The sequence below is a fragment of the Artemia franciscana genome, chromosome 12, assembly GCF_032884065.1.
Source record: "Artemia franciscana chromosome 12, ASM3288406v1, whole genome shotgun sequence".
Lineage (NCBI taxonomy): Eukaryota > Metazoa > Arthropoda > Branchiopoda > Anostraca > Artemiidae > Artemia > Artemia franciscana.
In genome coordinates, this window is record NC_088874.1 from 36594595 (window position 1) to 36615440 (window position 20846).

Genomic DNA, 20846 nt, shown 5'->3' on the forward strand with positions numbered 1-20846 from the left:
ACACATGTATTCTCACATTTATTAACACAAGTCTATTGATTTAGGTTTGTAGCAAAAATGCTTTTATTTTGTATCTCACCGTGTGGATGAGGCACCCTTGGACAGAACTGTGAATTATGCACCCTAGCTTGTAGTAACAGGTCTTTGAGCAAAATATCATCTTTAATGGCAAAAAAAAACTTGGACAATATGTATTATCATGCTATGGTTTTTTGTTTTCCCTGGTGGAAGGGGAGGGGGGGGGTTTCGACCTACGACATGGGAGACCTTTCTGTGCTGAAGAAAATAACTGAGATGACAAGTCAATTGAATCATTTTACAACACGATTCAAAATATATGTTATTCAATGGTTTGACACCCGTATGGATTTTTGCTGATTTCTCTTGGGTCTTCTTGTTTCAGAGTAGTATCCAGGGTGGGGATACCTGCTTTGAACCCCTCTCCCCAAAAATTCGTGTGCAGCTAAAAAAAACTAACAAAAATGCATATACAATTTTTTTTTGCTTTTTGAAGAAAAAATTGTAACCTCTCCCTCTCCCCAACAAATATCCTGGATATGGCCTTGTTGTTGCAAGGTCTTTGATTGGATTCTGTGTTGTTAGTGCTATTAATGTGTTACAGCCTTGTAAGGCATTGAAAATATTCTGTTTTTGGTTCCTAGCTTGTGTTAAAAACAAATTAAATGTTTGTTTTAAATAGTTTTGGACTCAATGTTTATCATTTCGTGCAGGCCATCTTTAGTTTAATTACAAAATATAAACATTATTGTTACTGTCGTAAGTTTTTATTAAGTGATATTTATCATTCCTTTGCTTATATTATTATTAGTTATAATATCTGATAGTTGCGTATGTCTTTTTAAGGGACATATTAAACATTTATTTGCTTGAGCTGCAATGTTAATTGCAGGGTTATATTTTAGCCCAATGATAAATGATTGGGGTGATTTTATTGACCCAGTGATCCTATAATGTCTTGAGAGGGCTTATTTGAACGGAGATCAAAAGTTCTAGTGCGCTTTTTTATGTGACCAAAATTACTGGAGGGCAACTAGGCCCCCTCCCAAGCTAATTTTTTCCCCAAGTTACCGGATCAAAATTTTGAGATAGCCATTTTGTTCAGCATAATCGAAAAATCTAGTAACTCTGTCTCTGAGGACGACTTAATCCTCAACAAACCCCGGGGGAAGGACTGCAGGTTATGAACTTTGCCCATTGTTTACATATAGTACTGGTTATTAGGAAGTTTACCGACGTTTTCAGTCGGGACTCTTTCTGGTGGGGGATGGGGGTGTGGGGATTGGAGAAGAGGGCTACGTGGGAGAATCTTTCCATAGAGAAATTTATTTAAAAAATAATCAGAAATTAAATGAAAAAAAGTATTTTTTCAACTGGAAGTAAGGAGCAACATTAAAACTTAAAACGAACAGAAATTATTACGCATAAAAGGAGGTTCTCCCCCTCGTGAATACCTCGCTCTTTACTCTAAAGTTCGAATTTTGTTTCGAACCTATTTTCTAAAACAAGGCAATTTTTCTCAGGCTCGTACGTTTTGATGGGTAAGACTAAACTTGATGAAACTTATATATTTAAAATTACCATTAAAATGCAAATCTTTTGATGTAACTATTGGTATCAAAATTCCACTTTTAGAGTTTCGGTTACTATTGAGCCGGGTCGCTCCTTACTACAGTTCATTACCACGAACCGTTTGATACCTCTAGTGCATCGACGGATGTTTCAGAGACTGTACTAACATCAACAACAACAGTAGGGACAAAAAAAAAATTAACAATGTCGACTGGGATCACCGGATTAGACAGAATTGCTTAGTTTAATCCTGGGCTAGAAAATAATTCACCCTCTTCCTTTACTACTACAGGCAATGTAATATCTTTGACGAACAATGAACTGGTCTCTTCCCTATCAATCATTGGAACTGGTATTTGCTCTTCTTTCTTTTTTTCTATATCTGGTGCATCGTCAGTACTGTGGGGCTTTGGTGCAGCAGCAGATATTTCAGGAACTTGGAAGGGTTCAACGACAACAGCAGAAACAATTTTGACGGACTTCTCCGTGCTTGACAGAATATCTGAGTTTATTACTGAGCTAGGAGACATTTCAGCTTCTTCATTTTCGGCTACAGGCAATGAAACAGTAGTATCTTTGACAGGCACTGGACATTGTCTCCATTTTCTAAGGGCGTAATTCCTTTTTCTCTGATTTTTGGAAAAACAGGTTGGGCAAAACCGCTTTCATGTGACGAGTTCTTAATATTTCTTTGCTAAACTTATTTTGTGGAAAGAGTTATACAAAATTAATGCGTAAAAGAAAGAAATCTCGAAAACTCAAGCTCATGCACAGTTATGCAACATTGGAAACGTAGTGCAATAAACTTCTTTCCTGTATTTGTTGATGAATATATATCAGACACTTATGAAAGCTGTGCTGCTTTCCAGAAGCTGTGTTACTTCAAGTGTAGGACCCTTCCCCAACCTCCCATACGCAATCCAGAAATTGGTTCACTTCAATGAACCTCCTGCTAAGACTAAACAGTATTTTGATACCGTACAGTGAAGTTCTCTATCTCCCTTTACGACAAGGTATAAAATCCTTTTGTAACACTAAATAGGAAGTTGAGCAATTGGCCTTAATCACCATGCCTTCACCTCAAGGACACCCGCTCTGGAAGTTTCCCTAAATCAATTTCAGATGATTTAGTCGATACGACGAAGAAAAACTAGATCATTTACTGACAAAATACAATTCACCAAATTCAACTCAACGTCATCCGTCAACAGCTACTGAAAAATGTTGAAAATATAAGTTTTCTTGTAACAATACTAAGGCTCACACACTCAGACTCGGGCCAGCATACCAGAAAAAGATTTAGTCAGCCCTTTTTCAAATCGAGAGTATTATGTGTCAATACTATTGATAACATTCAATATAATTTTAAACAAAATTAGTAAACATATAGTCCTAGATTGGTCTTGATTTCAACTCTCCAATTAAAAAACAACACAAGGATGTGTAAAAGAGGAAGTGTAGCACCTGCGGAATGCATTATAATACCGTGTTAGAACACATGTATTACTTTGTAGAGAAATAAATGGTCCTAAATGGGCTAGCACCTGAAGGCCTCTTTTCAAATAAAGAAGAAGAAGATTGGCAGATAATTATTATAGTTCTCAATCTTCTTCGCTAACGATGGGCTAAAGTAACAAATTAAAAAGAATTTCTGGGGCAACATAACTTGAAACATCAATTGTATGTTAATAATTATAGGTGGGTCATCAGGGAAAAAAATTTACAAGCATCCATCATTGTCCAGAATATTGTCTTTAGATCAAAATTGAATGCAATTTAATATTTCCAGCCTCTTTACTCTATGGTGCTAGTGCTGCTATGTACCATTTTTAAGATGAAAATGGACTGCTATTTCCATCCTTATTAAGAACTTCAGACTAACGAATTACAATAAGTGTCTCCATGTTTCATTTTCATACAGAAATAATTAAACTTTAACTGTTTCTTTATTGTTAGCTTTTCAGACAGTGACACATACAAAATCATTTTTCATCTGACATTAGAAATCTTGATGGGATTGGATTTATAAAAACTCTGTAATTGTACAATGTTTACTTGTTATCTTGTTAAATGTAATAAATTAGATATAGATGAATAAAATTCTTTATAGATACAAGAAAAAATTGCAGAGTATTATGGACACTTACGGAAAATGTGTTTCAAGAGAGAATAATACAGATTTTTGAGAAGGTTGCGGTGCGTAAACATTTTTGTAGGGAAGCTTAAAAAAATTCCTGGAATAATCTGGGAATTCAGGAATAGCGGAAGTATTGCTGCTACATGACATTAGCCACTCTTAAATAGATTTGTAGTACCTGACTAAAACCTTCCAAAGGGTACTGTGGCTTTAGCATGAGCTTTCAAAAAGGTAATTACCTATATATAATATAAATTTTTCAGCGGGTATAAGAAGTTGAAATTTGGCATCAGTAGAATCAGATAATAATTATGTAATTTTTTTCGTCCACTTTAGCAACGACCGCTTCACCAAGCTGAGCGACCACCAGTAATTCAGATTAGATGTGTTGTGCCTCGATTTTGAATATGTGTAAATAATCATTTCTTGAATGTACAGTGATTTCATATGAGAAGTAATTCTAGCAGAAGATTCGATCAATCTGAAAATGCCATAGAAATCACAGCTCATATTAGAAGCTGTGATCCAAATAAGGTCCTTAGAATAGGATTTACGTAAAGATCAATTTAGTTCGAAAGCAAAGTTTAGTGAATGTAGTCAAAAAGGTTAAGGACAAATCGTCTGAATATCATATGAGTGTTGTTAACAAATACTAGCTAAACAAAGCTATTCCTTCAAATGCAATTCCTGTTGTTTGGGGACCTCATAGCTGAGTAGCTTGTGAGAGAAAGCAAATAGTGGAAAAAAATAACGCTGAAAATATCAACCTGTGGTAATAATTGCTCTTGATGAAAAATAATATTAGGGAAAAACAGTTCGTAAAGTAGGAAATATACATCCTAAGTATGGCTGATGTAAAACCCACAAAGCTTGCACACACTAAATTCATGCCTTTAGTGCACTTTACATTGTTTTGTTTTTTACAAATATGCAGTCAGTGCTTTAGGACGTGTGGTCTCTTTTTTCAGTTATAATATTTTGTGTTTTGCAGTTTTTATTCGAAATTTTTCGTCCTGACTGAGGTTCTCTTCGCTCATTCGATTTAAGGTGAGTCGATGTAGTAGGATGAATTATGTTACTATCTCTCTATAGTATTTGTAAGCTGTAAAACCTGTTTAGATGTTTTTCTTTGCGTAATTTATCTCCGCTAATCCACTATTGGTCCTCCTTTGTATCTTATCAGTAGTGACAAGTCACTGAGGGTGCCAAAATCATACCTCCTTGGAATCAATCTCCTTAGAAATATGAAGCGCTAATCATAACGTGGGAAAAGAACCTTTGAGGAATGATGCAAGACGGTAGAAAGAAATTCCCTTCCTAATACCAATTCTGATAATCAAATGCCGCTTACTACAAATGGCTAGCAAGTAAAGGACTCTCTCCTCTCTTTTGAAGACAAGTTTTGGGTACCATGGATGGTCTAAAGCTGAAGAAAGGAGTTCTCGGGGTGGAGGAAAACAATTTTGGAAACTTTGACACCAATAGAGAAGGATCTTCTGAAAAGGGGGAAAAGGATATAGGAGAGGCTTATCCCAAAATACCACACCTGAGGGAATACCAATAGCTCAGTAGCTATTGGTACAATTTTGTTTTTTTTGTGGGGGGATGTGAAGGCAATGGAACCTTGTGCCCTGATCCCTGGGCCAAAGTCAGTTAATATATTCAGACTATATTGGCTATACATGACGTATGAAGCAATTTAAGAATAAATAAAAAATAATAAATGAAAAATTAATCAAAGAGCCGATAACACGAGGGTAGTTGTCAGCCAGAGGAACAATATGAATTGAAAAAAACAGATATTTCGACAAGGACTTCCGTCAGGTCGTCTTCAGTGCTCAGAAAAAAATCGAAAAAAATCTAACCTTTTGAAGTGAACTTCACGAGAAGAGAAGCCACCTTGCGATGGGCAGAAAATTTGGCATTAAAAAAAAGAAAGTCATGCAACACCGTAAACATTAAGCGGGAACTGAAATAAAATGTAAGATTTTAGTTTTATTAAAAATTTTATGGTAGGGAATGTAGATTCTATTCTTAACTTGTTATCTATCACTCAGAAAATTGTTAAAAGAATGCGTTTTTTATTAAAGGCCCGTAAATTCTTAGATAATTGGTGGAGCCTAGCTACAGATCTTGTCAAATTTAAAGGAAACTTTATTTACTAAGTAGCCCAACTACTTAGACTATTGAAGAAATGTATTTAATCATTTAATTATCAGAAATCCTGGCTAAAATTAGGCTATGTAATCTTCTATATTATCTCTGATCTGAGAATAGGATAAACCAGATTGTAGTCTATGTTTGCTTGACAACTCCTTCCTATGTTTTTTTAAGGCACTGGATTCATTATTAGATGTTTCATTTGCTTAACTTGCATAACTTACAATTACCTTAAATTGCAGCTTGGAGCAATATAAGGATTTTCCATCCTTGTGATGCTCCAGTGATGAAAAAAAATTTGTTTGGTGTAGGTTGTGGTTGTTGATCTAGACTCTTGTGGAGGACTCTGCAGCTTCCCAATTGTAAAGGAACTCCTGGCAGAGCCATTCCTTATCAAGGTGAGACTTGAATGTGTTGGTTAAAGTTGCAGAAACTGTTTCCTCAGACAGTTGATTCCACAGATTAATGACTCTTTGGCTAGAGAAATGACTTCTATGTCTACTTGTGGAATGCTGCATAGAGAGCTTCATTGAATGTCCTCTAGTACCAGAATGCAAGGGATGTACAAAGAGACTGGGAAGGGTATTTTTAGCAAGGATTTTCTTGGTTAAAATCATATCACCCCTTTTCCTTCAGTATGTCAGTGTTGGCAGCTTCAAACAGCATAGTCTTTCTTTCTATAGAAATTTATTCATGCTGCTAACCATCTTAGTGACACAACACTAGACATCCTCAAGCCACTTCTTATCTTTTTTTGAAAAAAGGGGCTACTAATGACATTCCAATCTCCAGACATGGTTGTACAAGCACCTTATATAACTTCATAAAAACTCTTGGATGTCAGCTAGAGATGGTTCTTTTTATGATACCAAGGGATTTATTTGCAGATCTCTTTCATTAAAAACAGCAGAAAGGAAGTTGTCTTGAAGAAAATACTTATGATGCTTTTTGTATTTGCCAAAATGGATGATATGGCATTTGTCAACATTGAAAGTCAGAAGCCACTTGTTAGCCCATCTTCCTAGACTGTCAAGATCTGTTTGAATTGATTGCTGGTCAGAGGGAGTAGCCACTTTTCCAACTAGTTTTGAGTCATCAGCATCAAAGGTAATAAGATTTGAAATAAGGTTGGGTAGATTGTTGACATAGAAGTTGAAAGTGTTGGTCCAGTGCCCTGGGGTATGCCACTTAATACAGTTGTGGGAGAAGAGAAATAAGGAGTTCCTTGTGAATCAAACACTCTGACACTCTGTGATCTTTCAGAGAGGAAGCCCATAATCCACTGCACAACCCCTTCATTGACACCTGCAGCCTTCAGTTTGATTATGAGGAATTCATTACAAACCTTATTGAATGCTTTGGACAGATTGAGAAGAATCATGTCAACAGATCTATGAGATCTGAATCCATGTTGTGATATGGAGAGAATGCTATTAACTTCAAGATGTTCAATTAGAGCTATGTTAACAAATCTCTCAAGCACTTTAACAACTGCAGAAGTGATGCTTATAGGATGGTAATTTTCTGCTGAGTCTTTTCATCCTTTTTTATGGATTGGGGTTGTATAAGATGTTTTCCAATCATTTGGCAGTTTCCCATTTTGAAGGGATAACTGGAGCAGCATGCAGAGAGGGTAACTGAGAGCTTTTTAACACTCTTTGAGAAGAGGTGGATGAACACTGTCTGGTCCCTTAGACTTATTTACATCAAGCTTCCCAAGGCTATTGAAAACCATTCCTTCACTTACTCACAGATCAGGCATGGGAAAAAGCACATTGTATGATGGAGGATCTGGTGAGGAGGTACCTGAGTTTTGGGTAAACGTAGAAGCAAATTGAACATTTAGAAGGTTGGCCTTATCTATTGGAGATGAGTGTAGTACACCTTGGGCAACAGGGTCAGGAATAGTGTGATGATATGGGTTTTTAGGAGAGACATGTTTCCAGAAAGATTTTGGGTTTAACTTGATGTCAGAAGCTAATTTTTCCTTGTAAGCAGATCTCAGTTTTTTGATCGAATTTGTTACATGAAGATACCAAAAATCACTCAAATGGGCAAGAACTTTTCCAAAAGTAGCCTAGCCTATTTATCTATAAAGAGGGACTAGGCTAAATGCCCCCATGCTCATAATTAAGTGATACAATAGCAAAGGAGGATAAATAGATGTTGAAATTCTGGTTTAGCTACTTTTTGCTATCTTGGAAAGGGTTATAAAACTTCCAGTAGTGAATCCAGGGCCAAAAACATGCTCTAGAAAAGTGTTGCCAAGCTTCCATGTTAACTCTTGTCTGATTTCTAAGTCTTTGAAATTTACCTACTTGACAGGTCTATAGCTATTGAAATTCTAACAAAACTGCATATAATCTTAATTTTCAGCTGTCTGGTTCTTTTTTCTCTGACTTTAGTTCTGAGAATGCTATTCCTGTCATTTGAGTAGAATTTTAAGCCATATCAATGTTTTTTTCTTCTAAATTTGGGAGATGTTTCTACAGATCTTTGAAACCTCATTAATTGGGATTATGCAAAGTTGTGAAGCTGAAAACAGTTTTCTTGTACTTCATTTCAGTAGTATCTGTTTTGCAAGGTTTCACTTTTGTAACAAAAAGATTTATAAAGGTCATCAAAGGTCACTGCCCTCTAGACAGAGAAGGAGTAGAGGTGGACACTTCAAAATACCTTTCCAAGATAGCAAAAAGTAGCTAACCTAGAATTTTTGCCCAGTGGCCTAGGCTGCCATTATATTTCCTGATAGCACTGTTCTATTGGGTCTTCTAAGGGAAGCACATACATAACAAAAAAGTAGGCCTAGTACTACTTGATTCCCTAATCTATACTTCATAAATATAGTGGTTGCCACTTTGTCATTAATATCCTATCCTCCTTATGATACACAAATGCAAGCAATCTGTTGGTAAAATATCAACATAGATAAGGTTTAACAAGCTACTGGTTGATTCTATAAATAATAATCTTGTCATATTCTTGTGTATACCTTACTATTATCCTTGGATCAAGAGTAGCCTGTAACTTATTTTGACAAAGAAATAAAATATTGTGGATCTGTAAAAATAGGGTACTTATGAATATTGGTTGATGAAACCTTTAGCTTTAAGAAGCAAGCTGAATTGGTATCCTGGGTACTTTTGTAGAACCAGGACATCCTGAGAAAACTTAGACATTATATGTTGCATAATATTCTCAGGTTATGTTTCTCAATTACCCCCTATATTCTCTTCTTTTCTTTGATGTGGCTTGGAATATTCCTGCATATGTTTAACCAGATAAGGATACTTCAGAATAGAGAAATTGAGCAGGAAAGGACCACATGATTCAGCATGCCAACTGTAACCAAAGGCAAATTTTACTTCCTTAACTCTTATGTAGCTGGATTGGCCATTTTGGGCTTGTCTAATGGCTTCATAATAATACTTTTGGCATGCCTCCCTGTTTGTGCACAATCCTCAGCAGTATTGGGATGGGGTGGTCAGAAAAGTGTTCCTGTCAGTGCTTGGAAGGTTATCCCCTTGGGCTATAGGCATTTATTCTTCCTTCAACTTCTGTTTTGAGCTGGAAAATATGCTGAATGCATTCTAACTATCAAAGCTGTTGGAGTTGGATGGTCTGCATAATGGTTCTATGATAATTTAAGGATAATAGCAGTTGTTCATTTGATACTTGGTCAAGGTAAGTGATGTCTGTGAGCAGATATGGATAAAGCTCCAGAGTTGTCAGTAGCAGAATTCCAACAGCTGTCAACATTTCAGCAGCACAACTTTTATTTTGACAGCTTTTCTTTAAGCAAAAAAGTATTTTTATGTGTAATAATGGTATTACCTTAAATTAACTTAAATCACAGCTTGGAGTGATATAAGGATTTTCCATCCTTGTTATGCTCCAGTGATGAAAAAATTCGTTTGGTGTAGATTGTGGTTGTTGATCTAGACTCTTGTGGAGGACTCTGCAGCTTCCCAATTGTAAAGGAACTCCTGGCAGAGCCATTTCCTATCAAGGTGGGACTTGAACATGTTGGTTAAAGTTGCAGAAACTGTGTCCTCAGACAGTTGATTCCACAAATTGATGACTTTTTGGCTGAAGAAATGACTTCTATGTCTACTTGTGGAATGCTGTATGGGGAGCTTCATTGAATGTCCTCTATCACCAGAATGCAAGGGCTGTGCAAAGAGACTGGGAAGGGTGTTTTTAGAAAGGATTTTCTTGGTATTGTCAGACAAAATCTTCCAACAAAGATGAAAATTACTAAGTAGCATTGCTACAGCACTTTTTGTAGAACAGCCTGTGAGCTTTCAGAATGATTTGGTTTCAAATGCTGCCATTCAGTGCATGTCATGGGCTTTTATAGTCCATATCTCTAAAAGCTCTACGAAGAATGAGTGAGAGGAGGTGTCCTTGGGGGACACCTATAGGGGTAAAGAACTCTTCAGCAAGTCCTTTACTCTTCTGCACCATGCTTTTTACCCTCTTGTATACACTCCTTGTACAATCAGAGGGAATAATGTGGTGAGCCAATATATGCCAGAGACCATCTCACTGGTTCAGGTCAAAGTTTTCCTTAAAAACAATGAACAGTTGGTATAGCTCTTTACCAAATTGTTGGAGGTTGAAATGCTTGAGGTATATTGCCAGGTTGTTTTGGGAATATTTTTCCAATCAGTTCAGGCTTTCACTGTCATGGTACTGAAATAAAGAGTAAGTTCCATGCTCCACTAGTGATAATGTCAAATTGAAACAAAGTATTGCTTACAGGATAAATATAGTTTTAAATTAAAACAAATGAATATATATATATATATATATATATATATATATATATATATATATATATATATATATATATATATATATATATATATATATATATATATAACAGTTCATGGTAACAAACTGTAGTAAGAAGCAACCCGGCTCAATAGTAAACAAAACTCTAAAAATCGGAATTTTGATGCTAAAAGATACATCAAAACAATCGCATTTTCATGCTGATTTTAAATATATAAGTTTCAACAATTTTAGTTTTTGTAATCAAAAGTTTTGAGCCTGAGAAAATTTACCTTATTTTGGAAAAAAGGGGGAAACACCCACTAAAAGCCATAGAATCTTAACGAAAATCACACCATCCTATTCAGCGCATCAGAGAACCCTATTGCGAAAATTTCAAGCTCCTATCTACAAAAATGTGGAATTTCGTATTTTTTGCCAGAAGACAGATCATGGGTGTGTGTTTATTTGTGTTTTTTTTCTTTTTCCCAGGGGTCATTGTATCGACCAAATGGTCCTAGAATGTCACAAGAGGGCTCATTCTAATGGAAATGAAAAGTTCTAGTGCCCTTTTTAAGTTACCAAAAAATTGGAGGGCATCAAGGCCCCCTCCCACGCTCATTTTTCCCAAAGTCAATGGATCAAAATTCTGAGATAGCCATTTTGTTTGGCATAGTCGAGAACCATAATAACTATGTCTTTGGGGATGACTTACTCCCCCACAGTCCCTGGGGGAGGGGCTGCAAGTTACAAACTTTGACCAGCGTTTACATACAGTAATGGTTATTGGGAAGTATACAGACATTTTCAGGGGGATTCTTTTGGTTTGGGGGGTAGAGTTGAGGGGAGGGGGCTATGTGGGAGAATGTTTCCTTGGAGGAATATGTCATGGGGGAAGAGAAACTCAATGAAAAGGGCGCAGGATTTTCTAGCATTACTAAAAGAACAAAGAAAAAATTAACATGAAAAAGTTTGTTCAATTGAAAGTAAGAAGTAGCATTAAAACTTAAAACGAACAGAGATTATTACGCATATGAGGGGTTCTAAAAGTACTTTAGCATAAAGAGCGAGGTATTTAGGAGGAGATAAATACATCGCTCTTCATGCTAAAGAATTTTTAGTAGTTTCAAGTACTTAGTCTATGGCCTTTCTGATTCAGGGGCCATTCTTAAAGACTTGGGACAAAACTTAAGATTTAGTATAAAGAGAGAGGTAATAACGAGGGGACAAGCCCCCTCATATACATACTAAAAATATAAGAATATAAATGTTTGTTACGTAAGTTAATTCTTAAGTTACGTATATTTTTTACTAGTAAAAACGTTTGTCAAAAATTAAAAGTTCTAGTTGCCTTTATAAGTAACCAAAAAATTGGAGGGCAACTAGGCCTCCTTCCCCACCCCTTATTTCTCAAAATCGTCTGATCAAAATTAAGAGAAACCATTTAGCCAAAAAAAGAATTAGTATGCAAATTTCATTTTAATAATTAATGTGTGGAGAGCCAAAATCAAACATGCATAAATTCAAAAACGTTCAGAAATTAAATAAAAAAAACTGTTTTTTTTAACTGAAAGTAAGGAGCAACATTAAAACTTAAAACGAACAGAAATTACTCCGTATATGAAATGGGTTTTCCCCTCCGCAATCCCTTGCTCTTTTCGTTAAAGTTTGACTCTTTGCCACCATTCTAATTTTTAAAACAATTAAAAACTTTAGCGTAAAGAGCAAGGGATTGCAGAGGGGAAAACCCATTTCATATACGGAGTAATTTCTGTTCGTTTTTAGTTTTAATGTCGCTCCTTACTTTCAGTTAAAAAAACAGGTTTTTTTATTTAATATATATATATATATATATATATATATATATATATATATATATATATATATATATATATATATATATATATATATATATATATATATATATATGTTATAGACATAAATTTTTTGCACCTGGGAAATTGGAGAATGATCATGAATTAGTATTTGGTGACTTATGTTGTTGGTAATTCGGTGACTCTACTGCAGGGATTGGCTGTAGTCCCTTTTTCACTTCTTAGGACATGTCACTTATTCACTGAATTTGTCACGAAAGTTACTTTTTGTTCACGTTATGAGTTTTTTTTTCAACAATTTAGTGAGCTAACAGAAGGTTGGATATTCAGGTTCCTAGATAAGGTAAGTTTACACCTTATAAATAATCTTCCTATAGCTGCTCATAGTCCTCTGTTCACTGAGCATCCACCCTAAGCAGCATCAAAGTTCTGTTTCATCTACTCTGCTCTGGCCCTTCCAGTGTCTCAACTGCTGTTGATTTCAGCACTTATTACCATCAAGTCATCCATGCTCTGAAAGTTGTCAAATTGAAAGTAGTTCCTACAACACAAGCCAAAATTGGGACAAAGAAACTGGCGGAGTTTGAACTCCAGGCAGCAAAACAACATGCAAAAAACATGGCTGAACATTTGGATCACTTGTGATAGACTGTTGTGTGGGATTGTTTTTGAGCTTAAATGGAGCGCAAAACACAAATGCAAAGCTGAAATAAACAGGCACCAAATTATCAGGCGACAGTTCACTTGAAATTAGAAATCATGGCTAAGCCTACTCAGACCAGACAATTGTACATCTAGTACTTCTCTGACACTGCATGATTAGCAACTCTTACTATACTTTGAAGTTGGAGATGAGAATCTTACTATAACCAATCAGCTGACTTGCACGTTTCTCAGGGCAGCATTGCATTGTTTCCATTTCCCTTCAGAAGATCAAGTCAGAAAAGTACTTTCCATAGCAAAGAATGGGATAGACAGCAATGGTCTTACAAAAAAATACATCAAGCACTTACCTGAATGCTTCTATTCTCATTTTCAGTTTATCTTCCAGGTGTGCATCAACAGGGGTTTTATTCCCAACACTTTCCTGAAAGGGGTAATCTCATCTATTGCCAAAAAAGGAAACTTTCCTGAAAGGGGTAATCTCATCTATTGCCAAAAAAGGAAAAAATTCCAAATGGATGCAAATCTTATAGACCCATAACTGTCTTGTACATCTTGAGCAAAGCGTTTGAATATGTGATCTTCTCTGAGATTGATAATGGACACTTTGGGGACAATCATTTTAGATTCTAGAAAGGTCTTGGGTGCCCAGAGGCTCATTGCCTTCTGTCTAATGTGCTTATGGATTTGGAAAGAAATAAGTTGCTTCTGTATATCTGCACTATTGATGTATCAAAAGAGTTTGGTAGTGTCAATCACATGCAAACAATGAATGCTCTACTGCACAATGGAGGAAGTTAAAGCATCTTGAGCCCTCTGAAATTTTGGTACAAAAATTTGACTGCATTGTCCAAATGGAAAGGTACACAGATTCAGTTTCCTCAATTCATTTTCCATTGTCCCCAGATTCAGTTTCCCCAATTCAATTTCCATTTCAGATCCCCAAAAATCAGAAGAGGTTGAGGCAAGGCAGCATTCTTAGTCCTCTTATTTTCAAACATGCAATCTTCATGATTCTGGACCATATCTCACCCTCTCTCCTATTACTTGGTACTGACCTGTCTTACTTGGCATATACTGATGACATCCTTTTGCTCAGTAGATCTAAGCAGACTTGCAAGACAAACTGAATCAACTCCAAGTGCATTTCTAATCTATTGTGCCTTCTATCAATACTGATAAGTGTGAATTTTTGACCTTTAATGCACTGCAAAATGATTCTGTTACTCTCAGAAATCATTTTGTCCTTACTGTATCAGAGCTGAGACGTCTTAGTATTATGATTGTGGAAATGATCATTGAAACTAGACACGCAATTGTTAAGCAAACAACTACTGCCATTAAATATGCTTATGCGTCGTAGTGCAGAATCATGGATGCTACTCCTGGAAATCTCTTGCCTCAATTTAATGTTCAGTTTGCCAACCACACATAACCTACATTGCCTGTGCAAAATATTTACTGTACATATCAAGTGTTATAGGAATTCCAACTTTGAAAAACATGGTCTTATAGAGCCGTCCAAGCAATGGTCCAGTATTTAAAATAATTCAGTGCTAAAATCTAAATTAGAGAGATGACATTTCCCACCTGAATTTATTTGATTGTTGTATCTTTATCTTTTTGGAAGCTAGTTTCTCTTTTTTGTTTTTTCTTTTTGTAGTGCTCCACTATAATCTAATTGTGTAGATGGCAGGTGATTAAATGTTATTATTATTATTATTGTTTTGGTACCTGCAACATCCACACAGTGCAAAATGCATTCCAAAAAGGACTACAGGGACTCGGGGGGGGGGGGGGGTCTGATATGATTATTACTGGATAACGTTTCTTCAGTGGATGGTATGCTTGTTGTGACTATTTTAGCTAGTGGGTGCTAAGAGTTAAGGATCCACAGCATAAGTTTGTAAGTACGCCCCCATTAGGTAGCTTACCATAGGAGAAGCTGCAAATCACTTGTTTGTGCAATGACCTGGTCTGAATTGAGCTTTTCTGGAATTTGTACCCAAAAAAATGAGCTTAAAGCACCTTATTTCAAATCTGAAAAATGTCAGTTGGCTAAGAAAGCCAATAATGAAAATTGAAATCAAGTTTGTTGTGAGCTCTGCAAAAATGTTCACTGTATTCACTGAAGTGTTTCAAAAACAAGAGCCTTTGATTTCTGGGCTGAATCTTCATTTGTGCTGCTTATGCACAGTTCTTCTTTGACAGATTGTACATGCTGATGATGTCAATCATCACCTCGCCATGGAGTTTGAAAGCATAGACAGTGCTGCAGAACTATATTTAGAACAAACTTTGTGTAATGAGCAATTCCTAACAGCACTTGCTTCTTTGGAAGCAACTTGGACAGATAGGAAACTTTTTTTCTATGAGTTAGGAAGCACATCAATGCTGCTGTACAGTATTTACGTATTTACTGTACAGTATTACAGTATTTACATCGAGTAAGGATTTTCTCGTTCAGCTCTGTCGATGACTAGCATGCAAGCCTGTGCAAAGGAGTGGGCCCTAAATGCTAAAACTTTTGTTGCTGATGCTAGGCATAACTATGATAACAAAGCCAACCTTGTTCTGATGACAAAGAAGCTACTGTGTTTGACCAGATCAGTTAGAGCTAGCTATGAACTAGCTAGCTGTGTTTTACTAAGGTTGTTCATTATATCTTAATCAAAGTTGTGTTTTCATTAAAGTTTTCTTTTTGTATGAGAAAATAAATTAATCAAAGGTAAAAATAAGTGTTCTGGCCTTTTTTTTTCCATAACCTCATGGCTTTTAAAGGGCAATGATCATAAGATAGTAATTGGGACTTGTGTAGTTCATCTGCCTGTGATCTGAGGGCCTCTTGGTAGTCACTTTGTCACTTTTTTAGTTGTGTAATAACTAAAGTCATTATTTTCGAGAGCATCATCGCGCCCAACCCCTGCTACTCTTAGTTGGTAGATAAAGTTTAGAATCATTTTTCGGAAAAGGGTGTATTTGTTTTTCCATCTTTACCAGAATGCTCCTTTTGACAGCCTTTTTTTGTGCTCTTGGGCAGCCCAGTATTATGCTGTTATGTATACTGTAATTATTTTGTTCAGTAAATAAATAGGGTGAAAGCAGGGGTGCATCTTGTTTTTTTTTGGAGGAGGGTTTATAAAGAGATGTGCCAACAAAATCGTCCTGTGTGCCAATAAATGTAGACACATAAGCTAATTTGTGGGAAGTACCCCCCCCCCATTTCACTCCTGAGTGGCATATATAGTCCTAGGTTTTACTCAAAACTTGAAGAACATTGTATAATAATAAAATTCTTATTTTAAGACATGCAGAAGGTTTCTTTGAATCAAATTTCATGATTTCCTCTATTTATGTCCATGTTTTTAAGTAATTTAAATAGTATTTACACAGCTATGCTTATTATTTCTCAATGTCTTGATGCTCTTGCCTCAGTGTTTTCACCTTCAGGGATTTTTTTTATTAAATTGGATTTTTGGCAGGGGAAAAAAACTAATGCCAGTATTTCAGGAAATTGGTTGAATTTTCAGTCCTAGTTAGGGTTACCAAAGACATGACATTCATAATATATATGTTATCTTTTAAATTATACTTTTTTATGTTTTAGTCCCAAAACTTTATGTTTAGGCTATTACATCTTTGAAAAATCAACTAGCTACTATTTTCTGAGCGATATTTTTTTCTCCATAAAAAAACAACAATTTCTAGTCACATCAGTCAAGTCATACTTTCAGTGTAAGAATTTGTTCACTCAGTATCAGATAATATTATCATGTATTCATAGTATCTTCAATAACTATCTAGATTAATAGCATACTTCTCTGTCCTTTTTGACGAACCGTCAAGGGCTAAACGGAAAGCAGGTCGTCCATGGTTGGGGTGGGAGGATGTCATAAAGAAAGATTTGAAAGAAATGAGAACTTCCTGGGAGGCTGTAAAGAGGGAGGCTATGAAAAGTCTTAACTTGTGAAGTTTCAAAGAAAATGTTTCTAAAATATAAAATATTTTTTTGTTCATTTGTGGAGTCTACTCTTCTTGAAGTGTGACTTTCAGGAATTTATTTCCCAGGATTTCAGCTGAATTTTGTGTATTAATTTTGGACTTAATCTCATAGAATCTTCTGGACAATTGTAGAAGGAATAGGAAATTTTCCTTGAAATGATCCTCTCTGGTCCAGATATGGAAAAGTTCTAACACTACAAGTAGCAGAATTCAAAAAGCTAATGACAATTTAGCAGCACAACTTGTGTTTTCTGCAATTTTTTTTTTTTTTTGCAAAAATATTTTATATGTATAAATGATATTTTCAGGCAAAATCGGCCAACAAATTTGAAAACTGCCAAGTAGCATTGCTACTATGCTACCCCACTTTTTGCCCAGGAGGTTTGGTCCTACTTTGTAATTAATTTGAAAAACTTTTTTCTACAAGACAAGTTTTTCAAATAAATGTAAAGGGCTCCATTAAGCCAAGAATGAGCAAAAGTAAAGTCAAATAATCTTCCAAGCATAAAACTATCACAAATGATCATCAATAAATAAATGAAACTCAAAACGAACAGAAATTAATATAAGTAGGGCTGATAACCCACGTGCCTTTTCAAGACCAGTTTACAATTTGCGCTTCACTTAAAAAAAAATAAATGACCATGGACTGTCGATCTAATTGGCATATACTGAAATTTCTTTCTTAAGGTTTTGATTATTTTTTCTTTATGACATATTTTGTTTTCAGTACAGGGAAGTATAGGCAGGAAGGGAGGAGTAGCCTTTCCTCAATCTGAATATCTGGATGTTTATGATTTTCTTACAGTATGCCTGTTTTGGGGTATTTACAGAATTGGCCCTCCTCTTCAAAATATATTCTATCCAAAGTTCTTAAATAGTTCTAATTCTTTCATAAATTTTTAACCCAGATGCAACACAACTTTCATTTAAGTTCTTGTTTTTTCTCAAGTCCTTTTGCTTTTTTGGATTGTAATTCATGTTGCTATACTGATGTAATTGAGGTATACAAGCCTGAGAATAGTATGGGGAGATTTTCTTGGTTTTGACTGGTAAGTCTTGGTAGAGTAGCAACATCAACTAATGACTTTGTTGTGGTTAAGGACCAACTTTCAAAGAATACAAATTGGTGTAGAAATTGTTTGAAATGGCAAAAAAAAGAAATTGTTGAAAATGGCGAAACAAAATAGGACCTAAAAACTGCACTAAAAGTTGCAGTCCCATCAACAAAACTGTTGCTATCAACGTTCTTAAATGGTTTGTGAACAAAGCTGAAATAGGGTATTATGAAATTAATCACCTCCTCACTCCTTCTCAACGTGGCTTCAGATCTGGCAGATCAATTGACACCTATCTACAATAGGGGTTGGTTGCAGTTACTAAAATCACTTTTTGTCACTTTTATTTTAGACTCTAATTTTTTTTTTGAAATTGTCGCTAAAGTCACTTTTGCCATTTCAAATTGGTGAAGAAATTGTTTGAAATGGCAAAAAAAAGTGTTGAAAATGGCGAAACAAAATAGGACCTAAAAACTGCACTAAAAGTTGCAGTCCCATCAACAAAACTGTTGCTATCAACGTTCTTAAATGGTTTATGAACAAAGCTGAAATAGGGTATTATGAAATTAATCACCTCCTCACTCCTTCTCAACATGGCTTCAGATCTGGCAGATCAATTGACACTAATCTACATCAGGGGTTGGCTGCAGTTACTAAAATCACTTTTTGTCATTTTTATTTAGACTCTAATTTTTTCTTTGAAATGGTCACTAAAATCGCTTTTGCCATTTCAAATTGGTGTAGAAATTGTTTGAAATGGCAAAAAAAAAGAAATATTGAAAATGGCGAAACAAAATAGGACCTAAAAACTGCACTAAAAGTTGCAGTCCCATCAACAAACTGTTGCTATCAACGTTCTTAAATGGTTTGTGAACAAAGCTTAAATAGAGTATTATGAAGCTAATCACTTCCTCACTCCTTCTCAACATGGCTTCAGATCTGGCAGATCAATTGACACTAATCTACATCAGGGGTTGGCTGCAGTTACTAAAATCACTTTTATTTTAGACTTTTATTTTTTTTTAAATTGTCACTAAGGTCACTTTTGCCATTTCAAATTGGTGTGGAAATAGCTAGGTGTAGAAATTGTCATCAATGTTGATAGACCCAAGCCTGCTAAATTTGGAAATGTCATCCTAAATTTTCTTGGTGTTCACGTTTATGCTTTTTTGCTAATTTGTATGTTTTGTACTGTTTGATCTTTTTATTGTCTCTATTTTTTAAATGGTAAATTCAACATAAAATCAAACTTCTTATAGCAGCCCTTAGTCTTTGTGTGATGACTTTTCTAAATATGAACCTCAATCTTGCTAAGGAACAAAATGGCTCAATAATCCATATAAGGAATTCCAATAGAACTTCATGCACATAACTCAATAGTACACTAATTATCTTTTAATCGTATATTGTTTTCTTAACTTATTGTCTGAAATACAAAGTGTGTAATGAAAAAAATCAAGAAATTATTTTACAAATAGCACAGGTCCTAGAAAAAGAGTCACTACATGTGATAAAGATTACACTACAAAATTAAAAGCTATTCTTCAAAAATCCAAATCTCCAGCTTTTGAAGAAAAGAACATACAAGTGAAGTGATGGCACTCCTAAGTTTAAGTTCTAGTCAAACAATTCGTTGTAATGAACTGTAGTAAGGAGCGACCCGGCTCAATAGTAACCGAAACTCTTAAAAACGGAATTTTGATACCAATAATTACATCAAAAGAATCGCATTTTAATATTGATTTTAAATATACAAGTTTCATCGAGTTTAGTTTTACCCATCAAAAGGTACGAGCCTGGAAAAATTTGCCTTATTTTAAGAAAATAGGGACAAACAACCCCTAAAATTCATAGAATCTTAACGGAAATCACACCGTCAGAGTCGGCGCATCAGAGGACCTTACTGTAGAAGTTTCAAGCTTCTATCTACAAAAATGTGGAATTTTGTATTTTTTTTTGCCAGAAGACAGAGTTTATTTGGTTGTTTGTTTTTTGTCTTTTTTTCCCAGGGGTGATCGTATCGACCTAGTGGTCCTAGAATGTCGAAAGAGGGCTCATTCTAACGAAGATTAAAAGTTCTAGTGCCCTTTTTAAGTGACCAAAAAATTGGAAGGCACCTAGGCTTCCTCCCACGAACATTTTCCCCCAAAGTCACCGGATCAAAATCTCGAAATAGCCATTCTCTTCAGCTTAGTGGAAAACCTAATAAATATGTCTTTGGGAACGACTTCATCCCCCACAGTCCCTGGGGGAGGGGCTGCAAGTTACAAACTGTGACCATCAAACAGTTCGTGGTAACGAACTGTAGTAAGGAGCGACCCGGCTCAATAGTAACCAAAACTCTAAAAAATGGAATTTTGATACCAATACCTACATCAAAAGAATCGCATTTTAATGCTGATTTTAAATATATAAGTTTCATCAAGTTTAGTCTTACCCATCAAAAGTTACGAGCCTGAGAAAATTTGCGTTATTTTGGAAAATAGGGGGAAACGCCCCCTAGAAATCATAGAATCTTGACGAAAATCACACCATCAGATTCAGCGTATCAGAGAACCCTACTGTAGAAGTTTCAAGCTCCTATCTACAAAAATGTGGAATTTTATATTTTTTGCCAGAAGGCAG

At 35.5% G+C, this 20846-nt stretch overlaps 1 protein-coding gene across 1 annotated transcript in view; it reads left to right on the top strand.

The window, feature by feature from the left end:
- Positions 1-5660: 5660 nt before the first annotated feature.
- The window catches only part of LOC136034066 (DNA replication factor Cdt1-like), a gene marked incomplete in the record, with an annotated part of 67900 nt that continues 52714 nt past the window's right edge, over positions 5661-20846 (top strand). Inside the window, 1 exon segment of the mRNA XM_065715185.1 lies at positions 5661-5708.